Source organism: Drosophila novamexicana, unplaced genomic scaffold, assembly GCF_003285875.2.
Source record: "Drosophila novamexicana strain 15010-1031.04,08,12 unplaced genomic scaffold, DnovRS2.1 tig00004555-arrow-pilon, whole genome shotgun sequence".
NCBI lineage: Eukaryota > Metazoa > Arthropoda > Insecta > Diptera > Drosophilidae > Drosophila > Drosophila novamexicana.
Genome location: NW_020825052.1, coordinates 2896956 through 2921016, shown reverse-complemented (window position 1 = coordinate 2921016; position 24061 = coordinate 2896956). Strand labels below are relative to the sequence as shown.

General features: G+C 42.4%; 1 protein-coding gene and 1 long non-coding RNA gene across 2 annotated transcripts in view; both read left to right on the top strand.

Annotated features, from left to right (window-relative positions):
* LOC115770521 overlaps nucleotides 1-1998 on the top strand; it is a 95678-nt gene extending 93680 nt beyond the window's left edge. The window contains exon 3 of the long non-coding RNA XR_004018862.1: nucleotides 1941-1998. This is a non-coding gene — a long non-coding RNA (uncharacterized LOC115770521). The remainder of the gene's footprint in view (nucleotides 1-1940) is intronic.
* A 16744-nt stretch (nucleotides 1999-18742) lies between these two features.
* LOC115770509 (teneurin-m) overlaps nucleotides 18743-24061 on the top strand; it is a 145084-nt gene continuing 139765 nt past the window's right edge. Inside the window, exon 1 of the mRNA XM_030715809.1 lies at nucleotides 18743-18798. The gene's annotated coding sequence lies outside the window, so the exon portion shown is untranslated. The remainder of the gene's footprint in view (nucleotides 18799-24061) is intronic.

Sequence of the window (24061 nt, the reverse complement as noted above, 5' to 3'; positions counted from 1 at the left end):
TTGATAACCTCGAATGGGGCGCGGCTGAGGCAGACGAGAGCAACAATGGCGACAGTTTTGTGAAGTCGCCTCGCCTGGAGATAACCTTTGCATTTCGCCCCCTCTCCCGCCGCACGCCCGCTGATTACTCCACTATGTTTATAGTTTTTATGATTTTTGGTTCATTTCTTGAGTTTAGTGTGCTCGTAAAAGGCAAAGCCAAAGTGGTTTTCGTTTTAAAATCCATTCTACTTGCGATAAATTCTATTTAAAATAATTTTCCTATTGGTCCATAATTGAGCTAAAGCTCAGTCTCGGTCTTCAAGTGCTTAGGCGGGCTATTTAATGTGGCTCACAAATTGATATGGCCCTTGGCCATCCCGAGCTGGCGTCATTTATGGCCCGATCTTGTTGAGCAGACGGTCTTTGGCATAAATCGATTTGATTCGAGACGTTTTCCTATGCATGCCCTACAATAGCTGGTCGAATAAACCAGCCGCCGCGTCGAATCTAGATCTGGCTGCATTTCCTGCCCATATAAATCGTCATTGTTTGCCGATCTCGGTCTGAGGGCGTTTGTATGACAATTTATTTGCATTGTAAATTGAATTTGCTTGCCAACCACAACAACTACAACTGAGCCAAGGCAAATTTTCTTGTGCAAAGCAGCCAACGACATATAAGGTAAATTTCCAAATGGACATAAATTTTGCGAGCAGGCAGCAAACAATGCGGCAAACAATTGATATACCAATTACCCAACTAGCCGAGTAAAACTCTAGCTACAATTCCAAATCTCAATTCCAATGCAATTGTCGAGTCGATTCCGAACGCCAACACACCAGCTGCCATTGGCGTCCAAGTGTGCCCCCGCTGGAGCACAATCGCGCGCTTCGCATCTCAGTTTGGAAATTAGCAACATTAGGAGGTGCTCGCTTAGCTTGCCTGGAGCCTACAGCTGGGCAGCGCTCGGCTTGGGTTGCGCTCAACGCAAGGGTCAAGTCGAGTGCGAAGCTTGTGGCTCTCCTGTTAATTGCAGCGTACAGAGCCCAAAACTACAAATATTATTTACCAAGCTGGTCGCCAAAAAACAAGCAATCGGCAAATGGCACTCAACCAGCCAGCCAACCAGCCATCGGGGCCAGTCCACGTTGCTGCCATATCTGCTCGATCTTTTCTGCGGGCTGCTCATGCGCACATTAGCAGCATTTAAAAGTTTAGCCGAGTCCGGGGACCCGACCGCGATTTCATTGCTGCGATATGGCCAGTCCCGGTCAGCCAGTCCAGACGCGACTCCAACTGCCACTCAGATTCGGTCTCATCAGCGTGCTCGTAATGAGCCATTTGAGCTTCGCAGAGGGCCAGCTGTTGGCGTTGGCATTTTGGCCATATTTGTCGCCTGTGTGGCATACAAGGCAACATTCGTTGATTCGTTGCCAATTGCCTTCACTCGACTTGTGCGTAAGCCAGACATTAATTGGTATATGGCAAAAGTCTTGGTTTTAAAAACTGTTTATGGAGTCAGCTCGAACAAGAAGTTGCGCAATCAACACGAGATTGGCTAACACATTGGCATGTCTCAGGCAGAGCTTGAGGATCGGGCATAGATTTAAGCACGGGGATTACCTAGTATGTCGCAAACTTTATTTAATGGGCTATGCAATAGGCAATATATAGATTAAGGATAAATGTATGACTGATCAATAGTGATATCTAGTGTGATTTGCCCACAGTTGATTTCATTTTAATAATAACAGCAAAGATATTTGTATAATATGAAGAAATAATAAATTTAAAAGATAAACCAGAAGAGAAAAAAATTTCAAAAAATTTTAATTATTATTCAAATTTATATTGCAATCAGAGTCTAAAAGTATTACAATTCATAATTTATTGTATTAATTAATAATTTCAATAGTATAATAATTTAATATATATTTCAATTTGTTTTTTACTTGCAGGTGAGTCCCATATCATGAATATTTCCCAAAATCCATTCTATGTGCTTGAAGGGACGGTAAGATTTTCTGTTCATTAATGATGTAATGTACATATATATATTTAAGCATATGAAAAGTCACACAAGACAAACAAATATTTTAAAACTTGTACAAGCGCAAGAACTTTTAGCTGCTGTACAGATATTTATATGGAAATGTGAACTTCCTGTCCCCCAATAAAACTGTTCAGTTTATGTAGGAGAGCGATAACAATATCGTCATCGTAAAAAATGCAACAAAATACTTATAGTTGAATTCTTAGGCGCTTTTACAATGCCGTCTTATATAAATGTCAATTTTCACTTCATTGCAAGTGGAATACTATTTACAAGTAACAAGGGAGCACATTTTTTAATTTGTACCCTAACAGAGAGCATTACACTTTTGTCGCTCATTAGGAGACGTGTCCGTGTACTTGTAGAGAGTTCCGTCTGTCTGCAGCTATCTTAGTCATTCAGTTTTAAGACTATCGTCGGCCAGATCAAATCACTTTTTTTTTAAGTTTATTTATTTATTAATTTTGGCATCAATTTAACATGACGAATAAAGTATATATAGAAGCTACTCTTTGTTATAAACTCACTGTCTTTGGTTATTAAACATGATCATATCCCGAAAAGAAGGTCTTGAATGAGGCTCCTTTGCAAATCCTTGCACAAATCAATCAGTAGTTTTTCCAACTGAATAGGAACTGAATGTGAAGTATGTAAATGTGCGAAATTTTGCGCATAGTGCAATCAGAGTGTAAGCCACATTTCTGAAAGGGTATTTAAACTGCGGAGTGCCAATGAGAGCTTCTCCTGCTGGCTACTTTTTGCTATCAGGCTTTATTATCAGCTATTATAATATTATACACTAAGTAGTTAAATAAATCGTCACATAGTCGCATAGCGAGAAGCCATAATGAAATGTATGCCAACAACAAGGCTATCAGTAAGAGCGTTGCAGGCGAGTATACTCAAATTATGGATACCCTGTAAAGAAATCAGTTTATTTATGTCTTATAGTTGACATGGTAGCAAGCAAAATGCAGCCACTCTGTGCTTTGCTAGGTTAACAGGGTATATATTTAAAAATAACGAGAGTGCAAGCAATCTTCAGCTTTATTGTTGTCGCCTGAACATCAACTCTGAAGTTCTCTAAATAGTTTTCCGCTTTGAGAAATGTTTGAGCTGTTGTTGGGTTTCGTTTTTTGTGGGTCGCCTCAGCTGAGCGATTTTATCAGCAAAACATTGTTTTTTAAGAAGAGAAAAAAAGTTTCAAGAGGAAAAGAGCATAAACCGTAAATTACGATCCATAATACATACACATATACATATTTCCAAAAGTGTGTATTCAATAAGCGATAATCTTTAGATGGAAAAACAAGAAAAGTCTGTCTTGGGCTTGGACTCGGTCTGACTGGCAATTACAGCGCAACCAGAGACATTTGTCAGTTGATTCGGCCCCAAAAACTGATCCAACAAACTTTGGGGGCTTGGAATCTACCGGTGTACCCGCTGTACCCGCTGTACCCCTCCGGCTGTGTCCCAGCCGTACAAATGATTTCTATCGGCAAGCCATTGTCTTTTCTGAGCTCTTAGTGCCTTGTGGTCTTTGTAGCTCTGCGTGTTTTGTGTCTCCTGCTGCTGGAGGTGCTCGTTACCCAAATGCGTCAAATGACAAATGATTTAAAATTTATTATCGCAGCCAGGTCGTAGTGTCCCCCCGCCACACACACACACGCTCACATTTCTATTGTCTCCACTTAGTTTAGGTTTTGCATAAACGAAAGTGAAAATATTGGCCTGACTTTTGTGACATGTCTCAGTTTAGTTTTATTTGTGTTAAGCATCATGATTAATCATTCGAACTGTGAAAATGCCAGCCAAACAGATTTGTGAACTTTCCCATTTTCATAGTTGCCAAGTTGCCAAGTGCCTGTTGTAATGTGCTGTGCACTCAGGGAGCAGAGGAAAAAATTGATTGAGTTTCGCTTACAATTTCAGGCCAGAAACATGCACATATGTATATATCGTGCATGTACATTTATATATATAAGTGTACAATGTATGCCAAGAGCTCATTGCAATTGTTTGTTGTTTCTGGCTGCTTCAATTTGCGTAAATTCATAAAAGTTACAATAATTTACAATTCGTTGCATTTGCCGTGCGCAAATTTGCAGTTTGCCATTTCGGGCGCTGGCTTCGCCAATTACAATAACAAATAAAGCAGCAACAACTCTAAAAACAAGTAGCGTGATCGGATGAGGCGTGCCCGACTAGCATATACCCTTTACCACCATATAGCTTTCTTCTTTACTTACTCAAATCCGAATCGGCGCTTAAAGTCCGATCTTTATGAAATTTTCCGTACCTAATTATGGCAGAACAATGTATTTACCAAAGCACAAGGCCCTATCTTTGTTTCACAGTTAGGAGAGGTCTGTTATACAAAAATTGATTTATTTTTAATGCATATACCCTATACGAGAACCTACATACCTGGTTTGATGTATCCAGCTCGCATAATCCTCGAGTTTTAGTTTAAAACCCAAATTATAAAATCGATTTTTATCGATAATATTTTTGTTTTTATGTTTATGTCTATTGCTTTTGCAGATAGATAGATCGACGCATTCCTACTCACTCAATTAAATCGTCGAAGCTCGTCTGCCTGATGAAGCGTTAACATCTTTTATGGGATCGGAGATCCCTTTCACACAAAAACAATATAACCTCTAAATGCATTTCCAATGTTTTTAGGGTATAAAAAACAACAACCACAGGCAAACACACACACACATTAAACCATTAAAATAAACAGCAATGCAGTTTGCCAGTGCTGATGGTGGAGAGGTTGATAGTGGGCGGCGCTATTGGTGGGTGGTGGGTGAGTGGGGGGTCTACCTTACATTGAACGCATATTAATCAGGCGCATAATTTGCTGCTCTCTGGCGAGCGAACGTGAATAACGAGCGATAAAAACTTGGCAAATATAAAATGCAAACAAAATTGGTTGTAGAAATGTGCCACTAGCTGTGCTGGCTTCATAGAGGTGGGGAGGGTGGGTTGAAGTGGAGTGGCGTGTAAGGGTAGGAGGCGGGGAAAGCTGAGCCGGAAAGCTGTAATGGCCGTCAGCCATTGAATTTGCAGCAGTTGTTGCCATATTGTTGGTTAACCATTGAAGAGCCATTTTCATAGCGGCCCGAAAATTTGCACTGCGGCAGCCGCACGCCCACACACACACACACTCGCACACACGCACACACACATGGGCACACTGTATTTGCATTTGTGTGCATATTGGTGGCTGCTGTTTATTTTAGAGTTGATTTTCAAGTGAACAGTTTACTTAATGCACGCAACGCAGCGCAACGCAACGAAATGCAGCGCAATCCAATGCAACGCAAATGCAAATTACGCATACGCCAGAGTTGCCAGCGTTTGCGGTAAGCCGAGCATCGAACCTAGCAGCCTGCCCCCCCCCCCCCTGTGCAACACCCTTTCATTTAACACGCTTCATGTATTGCCCAAAAACATTTCATGCCAATAATTTTCGATAAATGCCACGCCCACGCACACACGAGGACACACAGGCGCACACACGCGCACTCAAGCAGCAGCCTTTCCCCCCACGCCTTGCGTCTGTGCTGCTCTTCAGCGTTAAATTGGAAGCACTTTAGATTCACATTCAATTAATTAATTTAAGCAAATTGTTTGCTTCAAATTAATTGAATTTGCATTTAATTTGCGCTCACGAGAGACGCAACAACAACAACAACAACAATGTATCTAGTTTGCTCGCCAATGCGTCAATAGCTCAATTCGTCAGCAAGACTGTTTGGCAACAGTCAGGCAATAAGGCCTACTTTGGGCACCTGGGCACACGTCTACACCCGCCCCTCCCCCCAACGTCTACCAATTAATTACCCATGCAGCATCGGGGGAAACGCTCAGCACTTCAGTTTCTGCAGCTGCTCGGCAAATTTAATATTATTAACTAACTTCACAATAAAAACAACAACAACAACAGCAACAGCAATAAATTTAACTGGCTGGCATCATGGCACAAGCCCTAGACAGGATTTGTCAAATTGATCATCACCGAAAATATTCCATATGAGTGCGCACTTTGCGCAGGACACGGGAGACGGGAGATGGGGACGTGGGGACATGGGGACGTGGGGACGTGGGAGGTGGTTCATGGGTGTCATGAAAATAAACGAAATATTTATGTAAACTAAATTGGAATATGATTCAAATATTTAATGAATGCAAATGACACAAGTCTGAAGCAGCAACAAATTGAGCTCGAAATTCAGCATAATTATTGGTAAACAGCAAAAAGTATCTATTTTGAAGTAATTCTTTGTGGCATTAATTACATTCCAATTTTTGGATTTGAGAGCAATTCAATGCCAAAATGGTTTACATTAAATGCCACAACAATTTTTCCAAAGGTGCACGCAAATTGCACTTTAAACAAATTAGAATTGAAAAAAAACGTTTTCATTTTGATTTAAAAAAAATGGGAAATGTTTTTAATTTAAACTCTATTTTTGCAGCAGAAGAGGTAAATGAATTTAATTATGTTGTCATTATCATAAAAAACATGAAGAATCTATCCTCTCTCTCTCCCTATTTGATTATGATAATATGTAGACCTATACTAAGACAGGTTTTAACTAAATTGAATTACATTTTTTATTATTATAAAAACCAAGCAAATGTTTCTGCCCTTATTCTCTCTCTCTCTTTCTCTCTCTCTTTATTAAATAAAATGAAAAATTTAAGTTAATTAAATTTTTATTTGTTAAAGTTCAACCTTCAATTTTGTAACTGTCCAAAAGAGAGTTTTAATGGATTTATCAGAAATATATCGCTCACCCCTAAGAACTTCAGTTCACAGAGCCTTGCGGTCCTTTAAAGCTAAGAAGCTGCGTTTTCGTTGAAATTCCAATTGGCACACCGTAATGTCAAGCTGCAGAATGCGACTGATGTGGGTATAAATGAAAAACTGCAGAGGTGCCAAGAGCTACAGATAATAATGTAAATTTCGTTGACATTGCATCATGCGGCATCGAGGAAAATGCAAGAAAATGGCAAGCGAAACGGCAAAGAAAATGCGTTCGGTTGTTCGAGGGCGAGTGGCAACAATCGGGGCATAGGCATAATGATAATGCCAGCATAAGTGCATTTAATGATTGTTATTAATTTTAAGCCAATTAGGGTACACGAGTCGCTTGAAAGGCGCCAAATAAAGAGGAGACAAATTATTTGCGCTTTTCACACTAATTAAATGCGAATGCGCTGCGAATAAGGCGAACCTGACAACTGGAAAATGAATTGCAACGAGACAAGGACACGCAGTGATAGAAGCTGCTGCCAGATACAGACCCAGCGCCAGATCCAGAACCAGATCCAGATACAGGCTGTCGCGGGCGGAGGCAGGACGACAAATTAAAGCAGCGTCGCATGCTACACAAATGATTAAAAATGTAAATTTTAATTCAATTTCGCTTGCGAATAACGAAATCAAAAACAAAAGGCGAAAAAAAGAAGGAAAAATGGAAAAACTAGTAGCTGTATAAGTGGCTTATTGTGAGCCAGAAGATGTAGTCGCACAGGATGCGCATTGCGATCCTGGCTGCGGGACGCGGCGCGACGAGCCCAGCTGCCAAGACAGACGGGCCAAGTGACGCGACAAACTTTGCCGCAAGACAGCGTGAAGGAAAAACAGCAGAAAAAAAAAAAAAAAACAGCAGAAAAATAAAAGAAAAAGAAAAGCCGTAGCCGATAAAGAAGTTTGCTGCAGGCCAATCAGATGAGTGGGCGCTCCTCTCGCCTCTCGTTGGCTGGGGGGAAAAAGTTCTTGGAGGGGGGCGGACTGTTGGGAGACAAGTTGAGAGAAATCTTAGCACAAATCGAATTTCATATTTGCCAAGAAACAATATGTACTATACGAAATGCGAGAGAATAGCTTATTTCAACAATTTGCAAGCCTGTTAGCTGTTCATGCTAAAGCTGAGCAAGAGGGAGGGCTCGACTAGAAGATACTCTGTACTTGGCAAAAAATATTAAGCCTAGTTTTACACTCAAGAAAACAAACGCAATAAAATTGTTAAAGGTATCGATTTGGGCTGCTCCTACTAAAGGGAGTGTTCGATTAGAAGATACCCTGTACTTGAGAACACATTCAAAAGTCAGTTTGAGGCGCTCATAAATTGTTGTCGGGTATAGACAACTGTCAAATCGCCATTTACACAAGCCCAATGTACAATAGCTTTTCTTCGAATTAAGTTCTTCTGGATTTCAAAAACATAAAGATCATAGCGAATTTTGTCATTATTGCTAACTAAGGTAGCTTCGAACTTGAAAAAATTCCACAATTCTTCTTCCTTTGCAGCAAGTCCTTGCTTCCATTATTGGCCTGATTCTTGCAGCTCTGAAATGCTTATCGATTTTTAACAACGAATACAAAATTGATGCCTCAATTACCTTTGTCGAATAATACTCTAAAAGACTTAAGGCAAAATGTCTAGAATCAATAAAACCTGCAGCTCGTCAGTTTTGTGAAAATATCTTAACATCTCGGCTGATATCGTAATCCAACTACATATATAATGCTGCATTAGGCAAGCGTTGAGATATGCTCATCATCAAGATAGCTTTGCCTCGACCTTTGTGTTGGTTTCCCAAAAGGTAGCTAAGAAAAAGCAAAAACTCGCACAAAGGCTACCTTCAGAGCTGCCAACTGTCCTGCAGGACATCATCTTTCGCGCACTTGCCTTTCGCCGCTAAGTGAAATGAATCTGCAATTCTATTCCATTTTATGGCCCCCCTCTGCATCTCGGCTGCTGGCCCAAAAGATGGCCACGTTGGATGCTGATGCTGATGCCAGGCAGGCAGCTAGCCAGGTGTGGATTTAATGCGCGTCAGCCGCTGGCTGCAGTGTGGCCGATGGCATTTTGCCCGTGCGCCCGGCTCCGCCGCCGAAACACTTGCCGCTTTAGCCACAAGCCGAAAGGGAGCAAGAAAAACGAAATGGACGTGGCCTCGTCTATTCGCGAACTCTTGGAGTGAAACAGATCCAGCGGCAAATGCAAATAACTTGCAGGTTTTTTCTTTCATCTTGAAAACGCGCAGCATGCGAAACTGTGGCAAGGCTGCGGGTAATCAACAAGCGTTTATGGATGCCACAGCTCCTGCTCCTACTTTTCCTGCTCCTGCCAGTCCGCTTGTTGATGAACTTGTTGATGATCGTTGCTGCAGTCGTTTGTCCCACTGCGCTTTGCGCGTCGAGAGTTTTTGTCCATTTTTTTAGCAGCTTCAAAAAACGTGCATCTCGCAGCTGCAAATGGCCAGACAGCTTAGGATTGATGCACGAGAGCAATGGACGGCATTAGTAAGGCTCGCAGATTTTTAGTGAATTTAATTGGCTGGCCAATCAGCTGACAGCTGACGAATTGCTCGCCTCCTTGTGTGTCACCCGACTTGTTAGCCATTTGCATGCATTTGCATAAATCTTTTGACGTATTTAAGAAGAAACAAAGCCGCTGCCACGTCCCGCTGCCTGCTCCTGATTCATTTGGGACCCCCAAGCCATTTTCTAAACAGCAAAAGAAAGAACGAGAATTGAATTTTGCCAAAGCGCGAAATAAACAAATTAAATTGCAATTAGTAAGAAATAAAAAGGAGACCCGCTGCACAAAGACGCGAGGAATGTACAATGACAGTGGCCGACTGGCAGATACCCTGTGTTCAACGACCAGCTTCTCTTAGATTTGCTTAGATTTTTTCTTACCTAGGGAACATGCATTCTTAAATAAGTTCGGTTCCTTCAGCCCGATTATCTTATGACTTTCAGGCCTTAAATATGGTACAAGAATGTATCTAAATAACAAAGCATACGGCTCTATTTTAAGATTTGAGGTATTTTTATTTGAGTAAAGAACAGGTTGAGGTCTTACAAGAAAAATAAAATGCTCATAGTAGTCTTGAAGATTTTTAGGGCTTAAATATGACACCCAAAAGTGTTTATCTGCCAAAGCAGAGAGCTCTACCTAAAGATTTAAGTGGAGCACAGGGAGCACAAGCCCAAGCTACCCATTTTCAAAGAGTACAGGGTATACAAAGAGCCAAAAGCACAAAAGGGCTGTGGTGTCGAGTGTAGAGAAAACTTTTGTATTTCGCAAACAAATGATTGAATCGAGCAGAATGTTAATTAATAGACGATTAGATGACACCGCTCGAAAACCTGGCCACACATGAACGCCGAGCTCCACCTGAGCAGACGCACATTAGTCACGGCCATTGTAAGACCAAACCGAACACATGAAAGCCGAGCTCATCAGCAATTGCTGTCTGATGCCTCGTCTAACAATTACAAATTATTTCGGAACGCCCCAGCATGTATCCTTCCGGTTTTGCCCGCCGAGGGTGTGCCTGTAAATTGCCAAAGCCAAGAGCAAGTGCATCCTCTGATGCTTCCACTTTGCAGCGGGCGGTCGGTCGGGCGGTCGGGTGGTCGGTAAATCGAATTGCTTATCACCTTTTTGGCCTGACAGACATCATCATTCGATGCGAGGCGAACACATTCGTTAAAGTTCTTAGGCAAAGCCCGCCACCCACCTACAAGCCTTGCCCCTCCCGGCCGACCTCCTACGACTCAGCTGCCGTCTTTGTCGGGGCAACCCCTTTGGCATTTTAGCATATATATGTATATGTAGTTGACAAAATATGCATCTGCGTCGTTAGCGGCAGAGGCAGTTGCCCCACCCCGCCCCGATGCCGCACCGACACCCGCAAATATTTGCAACGATTCGATTGTCAGGCCAAAGGCAACCTCCAATTGGGTTTTGGTTCTGTGCGTTATTATTATTTCTGATATATGCGGTCTTACTTTGCGGTTGTCACTCGGTTGCGCTGTCACCGCGACGAGGATGCTGCCAGGCATGGCACAGCTGGAGGACCTGGCCTCCGTCCCAATGACTTCAGTCTCTGCCATCTGTGACTGCGTCAGCGCCAGCGTCGCCGTTAGCGTCGCCGCCAGCGTCGGCGTCGGTGGTCGTGCGGTCTTCGCTCCATGTGTCTGTCGTGTCATGGTTACATGCAAATGAAGCGTGAGTTTTCGAAAGGTGTTGAAAACGGCTGCCAAATGTGTGTGCCAACAACAACAACAACAAATGGGAACGCTGTAGTCTCGACTACAAAATACGTGGAGAGCTACCGAAAAATTGAAATATTTCTAATCTGTGTATACTATACGAAAGATACTTATCAAATTTGGTGCATCTAGCTCCTTTGGTTCTCGAGTTATGCTTAAAAGACCAAGTCTTAAAATCGATTTTTATCGATATTAAGGAGACTTTAAGTCTCCAGCTCAAGATTGATACGTTGAAACATAAAGGTAGACAGAAGGACTTAAAAGATTATGCTCTACGTCTTGAACAGGAATATATATACCTTATGGAGCCAGTCATGTCTCATCTGCACACTTGCACAAAACCCATATAGTCCTCTCCTTACCATTTGCAAACCGTACAGGGTATTGCAAGCAGAAGAGTCTGAGCAGGAGTGGGTCTGGGTGCGCGCTCTGCTCTGGCATTGAATTTGGTAAAGTCGTCTCCATCTGCATCTGCATCTGCATCTGCATAATTTTATGCCAACCATTTCAACTTTTATTCTTCTTCCTCTTTTTTTTCTTACATATTTCGTTGACAGCCATCGCCTCGATGACGATCATTGGCGGCGTGTATATGTGTGTGGCCCCATCGGAGGGGAGCGGCTCCACTTTCAGCTCTCCAATTTTGGAACATGCTGTCGAAATTGTTTCGTAATTGCGGTGTTGACAGCGCCCACGTGGTGACAGCGTCGCAGGTCCTTGCCAGGCGACAGCCAAAGATTGGGTTGGCGGCAGGCACTAGCTCAATCGCCGGGAGGCAACTCCGAGTTCCAGTTGGGGCCGGGCTTATGCACCCGCTGGTCCCAAAGCCATTAAATTTGTTACATTTTTAACTTTGCCAAGCTATTGAAAGGTTTATTATGTCAAATAATTAGCTGATATTCCAGAAATTTAGTTTGAATAGACTTTTAGCTGGGCTCTAACAGACTAAATGTGTTTTTGCACGAGGCATCCATTCGAGGCATAAATCTATGCCCTCGAGGCTGGCATATATTGCCGCTCATTTTGTGAATTTCTCAGTGCCACAAAACATTTTAAATGCAGTCAGAAACTATCGTATCATGTCGATAAATATCGATTTCGTGATATGGTTAATCGAGCAAGGCTCGAAGGTTATTCGACCTAAATACGCCAAACCTGGTATGTAGATTCCCGTAAAGTGTAGCCCGTGGCTTTTCGTTGCCCCAAAGAGTCTGAGACACTTCTACCAAGGCCAAAGACACATAATATATTATTAGAAACTCGTGCGTGTTGTTTCGTAAGAGATGTGGAAATTGGAACTCGAAGCTCTCGATCGTGTCTCGGCACGAACTCATTTCCAATTTCAACTGAAACCTTAAGAGTAGCTTTTCCATTGTCATTTCCTTGCAGTCTGCACATGTGCTTAATATTCTTGACGAGCACATTTACGAAGCGGAGCAGCCGCTAGCCACCAGTCGAATGCGTCTGGGCCACACAAAGTGTCGACGGCAGCGTCCGCCTCCGCATTTTGTGCTCCGACACTCTCGAAATAGAAAATTCAAATTTGAAAATATGGAAATGCAACGTTGACAATGAAAATGGAGACGTGGCTGAGGCAGCTGCTCCTAACTGTGCGGCGGAATGTGTGAGGATGGGGGTGAGGGTGAGGGGGAATGCGCCAGAGGGCTGTAATTCGATTAACACCTTGGTCGCAGGCATCGGCGGCGACTCTTGGCGTTTAATTGGTTACCAGCGTCAATGATGGCCCAGGAAGGAGCAGCTGCTAACCGCTCGACGCTCGACGCTAGGCGCTCGGCGCTCGGCTGCGGCTTATTAGGTGCGGAAATCTTTATTGATTGATGCATTGTTTGTTTGGCGCGCCGCCCGCAGACTCCGCGAGGGCTGTGGCAAGTGCTCATAATTCTTTCAATGCAACATCGTCCTTTGTCTAAGTGGCAGTTGTTGAATGGCGGCAGGTTGCAAGCGGATCAGCGCATCATGTCGGGAAGTGTGAAATGGGAAATGAAGCAGGGAAATGGAAACAGCAACTTTGACACATGCTCATGCCTTGGCTTCTAATTGTTTTTACGACTTGCCCAGTCAGTTGGCAAGAGTTCGGATACAAATGCTTGTGCGCAGCTCTTGACCTGGTCAAGAGATTGAGTGCTGCGTATAAATCTGCTTGCTGGCGGCCATTACGAAGTCCGCCTTTGTGGCACAATGGAGCACTTTAGGCCGGGACTTCAGAACTTCATTTGCAGCGCACAAATTGCATTGCACGACAATGGACGACGGGCCGAACCGGGCGGCGAAATCCCCTTTAATTAGTTCGCCTTTCGTTTAATGCAATCGCGAAAATATTTTTTAATTTAAAAAGCGTAATTCAATATCTGGCGTAATTTTATTTCCCATGCTATCGGGGAGTAGAAGGGTGGTTCTTTGGGGCACAAAGTGCCTGCCACTCTTTGTCAGCGCTGGCCATCTTCTGGCCGCTCCGTCGTTGTCCTTGTGCGCGTGTCCTGTTCAATTTCTCTTCTCTATTTTATTTTATTTTTTCTGCTTTCGCTGGCCGTAGAAAATGCCGTGCGTACATTTTTTGCGTACACTTCGATCGCACGTATATATATACATATAGGTATATATGTATGGATGCGTATGTGCCACACATTTGCTGGAATTGTGGCAACAACTGCAACTGAGCTGCAAAATGAGCCGCTCTGGAGTCGCGTGCGGCGCCCAAAATGACCTGCATTCCAATGGCTGGCGTTGCCTTTCGGCCATTTCCCGCTTTTCACCAGATTGTTGTTGTTGTTGTTGGCTTTGTTTTCTTTATATTGTGAAAATTGACGCAGGAAATGCCGCAACGTTTGGTTGTTGTTGTGGCTTCAGCACGAGTTCAAAGCTGCCGCTGATTGCGGGTCAAGAGTTGAGCAACAACAACAACAACAACAACAACAACAGCAGCAGCAGCTATTTGTGCCACTTGTTGTTGCAACATTTTAAAGTCCTTGCCGCCCCCATCCTGCGCTGAAGCCCTGCATCACCAACCCCTCGCCCGCAGATTTTAAGTGCTGATCAAATTTCCTGGCTGTAGCTTTAAGTGCAGGCTAAAAGACAAGGCAGGACAACGCGCTGTTGTTTGTCCTTAAACAGGACACCAAGTGCATGTGTGAGCCATGCAGAGGCAGAGCGAGAGGGAGAGAGGGGGCAAGAGTAAGAGAGTAATTGCAAAATTAAGCTGAAATGCAACAAATGTGCAAAGTCTGTGGTCCGGCAAAATGCGCTTAAGGCAGGCAGAGGAAGCCTTTCCTCTTCTTTTTTTCTTGGTTAGAAATTTGAGCCCTGGCCAAACGGGAAGTCAATTTGGCAGCAAGTTTTTGTGCTCGAACTGCAGCAGAGTCAACTGTTAAAGGAACGACTATAATAATTGACTGGGAGCACAGATGTTGCCATTGAAAGCTCTCTGGAAAATAATGTTATTCGATATCTGGGGAAGTTGGGCAACTAAAACTCTGATAAAAGGTGAAGGTCCTTTAAAACAAAAACTTCAATAAAATGCATATTTGACAAGGACTCAAGGCAAGCACAGCACGTTAAAGGTGCGTTAGTCGGGAAGGCACAACTATGGGCTACCCTACGCCTGCTTGTTGGAGCCTAAAAACTATATCGATTCTTATCGATTGCTTGGAAGCGAGGTCAGTTATCGACTATCGGAACAAACTTGTACTGCGCGGCTTTAAGTCTCTAGCTCTTATAAGTTGCCTAACGGATAAACAGACGGACAGACGGACAGACAGACGGAAGGAAGGCAGACGGAAGGACAGACAGACGAACATGGCTAGTTCGACTCGCCTATTGATGCTGATCAAGAATATATATACCTTATGCGGTCGGAGTAGCTTCCTGCCTGCCTGTTACATACATTTCCACAAAAACGTTATACCCTTTGTTAGGTTACAGGGCATAAAAAACAAATTTGCAAGCCATAAAACCTTCCCAGTGCAGAATTGTGTTTCAAAAGAAGTTCCCATTTGCCAACTCATTTCTTTTCGCTACAATTTGTATCAAATTCTTAAAATATAAAGAAAGCCAAAAAATGTTTTAATAAATTAAACAATTTTAAGTTTTGATAGCAAAATGAATAGTAAAAGTATTTTGTCCAATTTTTTAACACAAAATCCAACACATATTATGCAAACTTTGTTTTAATTAATTGTGAGAATTGCAGCGGAATTTAATATGTTTAGCATGGAGTTGGATTTTCGTACCTTATTTAAATATATTTTAATACTTTTTTAAGGCATTTTAACATCAAGCACAGTAATAATAACAGGAATTCTGCAGTCGGTAATGACCGACTTGCAGTTACCCAGTATTGAGCAAAGTTGATTTCCAATTATATGGATTAAAATCGAATTTAAAACTTGGGTTTTTCAGCATAACTCGAGAACTAAAAGAGCTAGATACACAAAATTTGGTATGCATCTCTTGTTTAGTATACACAGATTAGAAATAGTTCATCTTTTGGTTATCTCACCCCCACCCCCCCTCATTCCTACCAAAATTGAAAGCAACAAAAGTGGCTTACAGCTTTTGCCTTGTAATTTGGTGTATACTCACATTTGAATGCCGTTTTTATGTGCCTATAAAAAAATTAAAAATAAATTGTGAATAAATTAATCTTTAAGAACCTGTACGGGCAATCCGGACTTCATATTGGACTATAATGTCTGATTTGAAGAACTCAAAGCGTGCTCCTATAAAGAAATATATACACAGCAGATTCTTAGGAGTTTCCCAGGCGACTCGTTAAACTTGTAATTCGTCTTCCCTCTCGCACATTAGACAATTCTATAGTCCTGGAGGAAGTCACCCTGTGACCTCGCATGGATCCGGGTGCTAAACGCTCGACTGTTTTGTGGCAAAATCTGCAATGTGTCAGTTGCAAGCGGGTCTGCTGCTTGGTTCGTCTAGTCTCTGGGCTCATCTGCTGAATGCTCGACATTTTGTGCACAACAGGAAATTGACTTTTCATCGACAGCAGTGCAAGGCAAGAGGCAAGAGAGCGCGAGAAGTCTGAGGAAAATGTATGGCAAAAAGGAAAAACCAGTTGCAAATGCTACGCAAATAATTTCAGTTTCAGGCTCGTCGCGCGTCATGCGGCGTTGCCACATTCCGTGAAAAGAACATCTTCTTCTTGTTGGTCTTCTTCTTCGCTTGCTTCAAAGCTGTCAAAAAAGCTTCAGCAACAACTTCCGCTACATGAGCGTGTGGATGCGGATGCGGATGCGAATGCGGATGTGGATTGGCCCCCAAAAACCTGCTCAAAAGTTAAGCCATTAGCGAAATGTCCTTTACTTTGCTTATAACGCAATTTTCTGCTTCTTTCTCTTTGGCCTGTCCATTGTCTGATGCTTCGTTAGCCAGAGTTTTGGACACACTGTGCCTGGCCGCCGCTGCCGCTGCCGCTGCCGCTGCCGCTCCCGCTGCTGCTGCTGCTGCTGTTGTTGTTGTTGTTGTTGTTGTTGTTGGTGCTGCCTCGGCGCTAAATGACAACTTCACTGTCAGCATTTTAAACTTTTCGTCCAGCTCCCGCTCCCCCTCTCCTGTCCAGTCGCCCTCTGCCCCCTGTGAATCTGCGTTGCCCATTTTTCGGCTGCTAAGCAAAGTTTTTCGGTTGTTCCTCTCGTTGCATTGTGTCCAGAACGCGTTTGGACTAAAACTTTACTACAACGTTAATGAAGTTGAAGAATTTTTTGTTTCCTTTTCGTTTTTTTTTTTTTTTTGCAAGTGTGACAGCTTATGGGAGAATGTTTTTGTATGAGATTTGCTTTGTTGCAGCGGAATCATAGGTGACTGCAAATCCTAATTAAGTGGGGGAGAAATTTGAGTCAGCTAATTTAATTGAATTTCTAGTGGGCAACTTAAATTTATACTCAAATTTAAGCACCTTAAATAGTTTCGATATCTGGCCAATAAATACATTAGAATTTGAGCTCTGTTAGAAATAACATTACACACGTATGTAACAGTGTCAATATAAATTGCCGTTAGCGTCGTCTGTTATTCTAGCCTTATTTGCTGTCACTGTTAAATGTCAATAGCAGCAGATAAATTTGAACGAAACTGTGAGCGCAGTTAGCACCCCTAAGCGCATACATATAAATATTTCCCCTGCGCCGTCGGCAAGCTTTGCCAAAACTTCAACGCACTTTTTTAACCTTCAAAACTAATCAGCAGAGTTTCGTTAAGCGCTTTGCAGAGTGGGGTCGGCGGCAGCGCTGCCGGCGCATCGGCAGCGACGTCATGCGCAGAGCGTTCTCAGCGACGGCAGACCAGTCAAACGAGTAAAACAACAACAATGCACGCAGCATCAGAGCCCTCCCACGACACTTGCGCTCTGCGATGCGCTCAGCTGCTCTGAGTGGCAAAACTGAACGAAAGTTGCATGCGCTCTCTTCGGTTTCGGTCTCCGTCGCGCTCGCTCTCCCTCTCTTTTACAATGTCTTGCTACCGCTCTTGCTTGTGTGCGCCAGCATACAGAACCATTTGCTCCGAGCAAGTTAGTTTGAAATCGTCGCTCGCTGAATTCACTTCGCATTTGAGCCGACCCGCACGCCACGCGGCCGTCGCGCAACAAACAAACGACCGTCGAAGTCGAACTCGACGCTCAAGTTGAAGCGTAAAGCAAAAGCAAACGCAATCGAAAATTACTACAGAAATCGCACCTGTGTGTATGTTTAAGTAATCGTCTTGTCCTGCCTGACTCGTGGTCTCCTTTTCGTTCTCCTTTTTGTTTGTCGCGTTTATCGCGTGTGTCTTTCAATTGATTTCGTGCAACAGTAAATTGGCCACAAAAATTGCAAACCAAAATCAATTTTAAATATTGTGAAATCTCTTTGTGGGCTGATCGATCGTGTTGATTCGACGCAAGAAGAAGCAGGCATAAGACAAGTGCCGACAAGTGCGAAAGACATCAAAATGTGCTCAAAGTAAAAAATCAAAATAGAAGAAATTATTACAACGCATAGAAAAAGCGTAACAAGAAATTGAAGTTCAAAGTGAATTGGATAAAATGTGCAATCAAAGTGCAGTGAAAAATTGTTGTTAGTCGCCGAACACAGCGTTAACTGTTCCCTGAGCGGACGGAGCGGACGGAGCTGACTACCTTCTGATCCCTTCTTTCGTTTCACTCTTCCTCCTCTTCTCATCCTCGCCTCATCTATTTCGTCTGTCTGTACCGAGTGTCGGCTTTCTGGGCCCGCAAAAGCCGCCAAAATTAAGTTCTCAAAGCAGAGCCAGCATCACGCATACCGTCACACGGACAGCCTCTACGACGGTGGCACCGACACCGACGACGACGAATGTCCTTTGGAGTCGACCACAATGAATCCCTACGAGTTTGAGTCCACGCTCGACTGTCGCGACGCGGGCGGCGGCCCCTGCCCCGGCACCCTGCCCATGACCGGCCGCCACACCGCCTCCGGCGCCCCGCTGCACAGCCAAACGCTGCAGCATCAAAACCAACAGAATATACAAGCCGCCGCCGCCGCCGCCGCAGCCGCTGCCTCAGCCGCTGCCGCTGCCGCCGCTCAGCAGTCCTCGCACTACGACTACGAGTATCAGCATTTGCCGAATCGTCAACTGGATAACGCAGCCAACGCAACGGCCCAGCGCACACACGGCAGACAAGGTGAGTGAATAACTGTGCATCACATGAAATCCTCTCCTCTTGCTCAGTCCCAATTCTTTTTGTTTTTCTTCTTCTTCAATTCAAATCAAGTTGTTATTATTTAAAAATTGATCCCAAATAATCGTGAATATATTTTACTTGTGTGTGCTTCTTCTCCTTTCGTTCCCTTTGCTTTTATGCGCTTCACATTTACAGTTTGAAACATTAAGAGATTGTGAAGCAAATAAGGATTTGTTGATTAGCAAATATAACGGTACTTCTCTTCGACTTGGGCTCTTGTCTAATATTCTCTTTCGTTTCGCAAAATTTGTCAAATAAAATATCTCATCTTTTCCATCTGTGGCTTTTGAATGTAAACAAGAAAATCCTGAGATATGTTAGCTCTTTGTGAAAAAACAAAAATTTATATGCACTTTTATTTTATTTTTATTTTTTGTGCATTTAAATGTCTTTAAGAGCAAAAAATAATAATGAAAATAAATGTACGTTTACACTTTTTAACCATTTTCAATGAGTTTAGGGTATAAAAATGTATCCAAAGAAAAGAAATTTAGACTCAAGTAGAATGCACTGAAAAGGTCTACATTTGATCTAATGAACTATTTCTAGATTTATTTAGAACTCGAATTTTTATTCATTCTTATCGATATTCGACTTTTTTCCAAATCTTAAATTATTCTATATTATACTTTAACTATAACTGAGATCTGTTTTAATATTTTTTCAAGTTTCGAATGAGTATTTCTAAGATTATCAAAAACGCAACTAATAAAAGAACTTAAACTAGTTGCCCTTTGATAATTTTAGCTCAAAATTGTGTTAATTTCCATTAATTTCGATACTGTACATTTTTGACCTTTTTTCGTGCTTGGAATGCGAATTTCTTATCTTCAGGGTATAATATTTGACAACTTTTTCGTAAAAGTTTTATAAAATTGGCGATAAAAGTTTTAATACTTCCTTCTTTTTTAAAATTTACCACAAAACGGTTTCCATTTCCATTTAAATAGAGGGAAATTCTTTGGGAAAGTCGTATATAGACTTTATTTATCGGACTTTATTTACGCATTCTTTTTCTATATTCGAATGTTTTTGAAATCTTGTTATTTATTATTTTAGCCCAAAATAGTTGTTTTATGATTATTTTTTTTTGCGTTTGGAAAGAAAACTTCTTATCTTTACGTGATAATATTAAATAAGAAATAAGTTATAAAGTAAACAATTTTATTAAATTTGTTGTAAAAGTTCTATAAAATTGTTGATTAAACTTCTAGCAATTCCTTCTTTCAGCCTAAATTGCTTTTTTTTTTCAATTAATTTTGAGATTAAAATGTTTTATTTTCTGATTTGGATTGAGAATTTCTCTATTCAAGAACTTTTACCACTTTTTATAAAATTGTCAATTAAACTTCTTGAAGTTCTTCTGCTTTAATAATTCTAGCTGAAATGGTTTTCATTTGACAAGTTCAAAGGAAAGTCGTGAAAGCAGTTTATTTAACGGTCGTTGGCTGAGCTTGTGATTTCGCAAATGAATTGTGATAATTCCAGTAAGACTGTAAACTCATTTGCGAGTCGCCAAATGGATGCATTGTGCCCTGCTTCGATTGAAATTCGATAATTATTTCGGCTAAGCTGGCCGCGTTAAGCCCCTTAAGCTGTGCGTCGGGGCGAAACTTTGGAGGAAGCCGGCGAGCTGGCAAATGAAAATGCTGCGGCGCATTTTCATTTTCAGTTTCGTTTTCGGTGGCATTTTCATAACCCCGTGAAAAACTTGCGACAACTTTGTACAAATTAGTGGCGCTTATCGCCAACATTTTGCATAAATTAAACAAATTAGAGAAAAGCCACGTTGAGTCCCCGGATCGCTGGCAAAGTGAATTCGACTTTCGACGGATGGGTTGACATTCAGATTGGGTCCCCTCTCTCTCTCTCTCTCTCTGTCTCTCTCTCTCTTTCTAGCTGCAACATGGATTTTTCCGGCTGAGCGAGTGGCTTTTCCATTATTTGTCTTAATAATAAAATATAAAAGCGTCTGCAGCAACAATAAAAAAAATAGAGCCAGCAAATTATGCGACGCAAACTGGCAACCCATCATGCCACAGTGCCCCTTCCCCAGTTGCCCGTCGCTCTTTCCCCGAACCAAGCCAAGGCTCGTTCCCGGCCGCATGTTAAAGAATTCCAAATGCGACGCCTGCGGCTGCGGCGTCAGATAGAGAAAACGAGGAAAACCTCGAAAAACTCTCGAGTTAGGGTTTTCGAGTGGAGTTTGGTTACAATTGCCAGCGCTCGTTTTGTTCCCTCCTGCGTCCCCTTGCCTGTTGTCCTTTGGGCTTGTTTGCTCGCTGCCTGCATTCCGTCCGTCCGTCCGTCCGCCTCTCCCTGTGCCTTTTCCTTTGTCGTTGATTTTGCCCGTTTGTTGCTTTGGCAAATTTCATTTAAGCCGCCGCCTGTCACATAAATCCCGGCGACTACCTCCGCTTATTGGGCCCAACAACTCTTTGGCTGCTTGTCAAACTGCCTGTCAAGTCTGGCATCTAGAATGGTTCCTTACTTTGCCTCAGCTTATCAAATATGATTAGTTGCAGTTAAGCATGTTTAACGTTCAGGTTAACTTCTATTGTTAATTAACAGAACATATTGTCTGTCTTTAAAGTTCGTGTTAATTAGCACAGTTACATAAATTGTTAACATAATTTGAATAAACTAATTTAAGGCAGCTTTTCTTTAATAATGAAATAATATCCCTTTTTGCTTATCTGCCTCAATCCATAAATTTAAGTCCTTAAGTCTTGGGTCAATTTTATTATTTCCTACTTTTGAAGTTCTCTGCATTTGCCCACGCTTCGTTTCTAATTCCCTGCCTCTCGCTCACTCTCACTCGCTCACTCTCACTCGTGCTCTCTCATGCACACACGCATGGAATTTACATAACTTTATCTCTGGACATTTGCTCTTTCACTTCATCTACCTGCTGCTGGCTGGCGTTATAAAAACAATTGCCAAACAATTGAAGCCGAAACGAATTACACAAACACACACACACACACTTACACCCAAGACAGAGAGAACGAACGAAAGTAAGGCAGAAAAATATCAAGAATAAAGGTTTCTATGCTGCCTGTTGTAAGGCTGGCCGTCGGCTAGCGTGTGAGCGGGCGGGCGGGCGGTGCTGTACCTGCAGAAGTTGAGTGGAGTGGAATCCCGCAAAACAAAATTGTAAATTTACAGCAAAAACACAGAAATAAATTTCGTAACTGCAAGCAATAAATTGCAAAACGGCTACTGCTACAGCAACAACAACAACAACACCAATTCCGACAACAACAACAACAACGACTTTCGGCACTTCACTTTTGGCGAATGAAATAAAATTCAATAAAATGTTGGTGTGCGGAGGGCGGCGGCGGTGGGGGGTGTGCGGCTCGTAAATTTTGAAGCACTTCAGCGGGCAGCTGGTAAAGGCAACACAGTCCCTACCAATAGATGTTGCCCGCCCCCGCCAGCCACTCACCCTACCCGCCCACCCGCCTGTCATAAAAATTCTGAGCGAAAAATTTGCGCCTTCTTTTGGTTTCTGTTATTTTTTTTCTTTCTCCGTTATTTTGTTGTTGTTGTTGTTGTTGTCTTTATGGTGGCATAAAAATACGCAGAGAATAGAAAATGAGAAAAATTCCGCTCTCACTTGGCAGCTGTTGATGTGTGAAAATATTGCAAAGAAAAAAACAAAAACAAAAACAAAAGTAAGAGCAAAAATAAAAAACAAGTGCCAAGAATATTGGAAATTTGTATATGTTTATTTATGGCTTCCGATTTGCATCAGTGACTATATTTTTATTCTGGCCAGGCCCAAATTAGCCAAATTAGCTTTTGCCAGAAATGGTCCGCTTTCGCGTGCTATTCACAATGGCAAAAGGAGAAGAAGAAGAAGAGCGAAAAACACAAGTCAAAAGCACGCAACGCATTTCGAAATTAAATTCCAACAAGGTCGCATTCGATTTGAAATCTCTCGCCTTCCAAATTTTCTCACACTGATTTTTCCAGCAGCGCAAAACAACAAAAATTTATTTGTTTATGCCGCGCCTGATTAGTTTATGATCCCACCAGACCGCAAGCCCCCGGCCCCCGCCCCCGCCCCCGGCCCTCCGCATGGTCCCCGCAACCAGCTAATGAGGCCGCTCCCCCACATGGCCCACATGCTCGCCGCCGCGAATGTGGCCGTGTGTTTCCACCTTTGGCTCCGGTGGCGGTTCTTGAGTAGCCACTTGGCCACTTCGACCGCTCCGCGTTGTTTATTTTTGTACGTTTGGTTTCTTTGCGAAATCGTTTTTTTTTTTTTGGAAAAACTGTACAAATCTTATGCGTTTTAGTATTTGGATTAAATTGATTTGTTATACCCTACATAAGGTGCTTGTTAGAAAGGGTATGCATGACTCATTATCGAGTCGGTGACTGACTAGGCGATGAGCCATAACATGTGATACAGGGTATCTCCCAATTGAACAAATTCGATTGTTCTGCTCGTTATGTAAGCTGTTTATATACCCTATGCTCACTAAATATGGTGGGTATATTCGTTATTGTTACGGTTTGTTACAGGCAGAAGTAGGCAAGTCCGAACACACAGAGTATATAAACGACCTTGATCAGGACGTCGAGCCGGGTCGATTTGGTCCTTTTGCAGATCCGTCTGTATCATCGCGTCGATCTCGGGAACTACAAGAGCTAGAGACTTGAAATTTGAATTGTATATACTCCTCTGCCATACCAAGACGAGCTTCACAATTTTTGTCGATATCAAGTCATATTTGCCAAATATCGATAAAATACGATTTTGAGCTTTGGTTTTCAAGGCATAACTCGAAAGCTATAAGAGCTAGATAGGCTTTCGATAGGCCTTAATGGTTACCTCACTCTTCTTCTTCTAAAATTAAAAGAAAATACATTTTCTTATGGGTAGAGCCTTGTGATTTGGTATAGACACACATTTGACTGCCACATTAATGCCCTTAAAGCTGCAAGAAGGTCGAACAGAAAGCATCGAAGTTATTCTGCAATAAATGTCCAAAAGTATACATATTTTATATCAAATAATTTACGGGGTATTTTAAAGTCGAGCACACTCGATTACATTGTTATTAGTTTTCTTTTTTTTCTATAAACACAATCTGTTGTATTGTTTGGATTTGTGTGGCAATTATTGTTGGCGGGTGCGTTCGTTTCTTGGATATGCTTCGGATTTGTTTAATGCTCTCCGCTGTTTCAT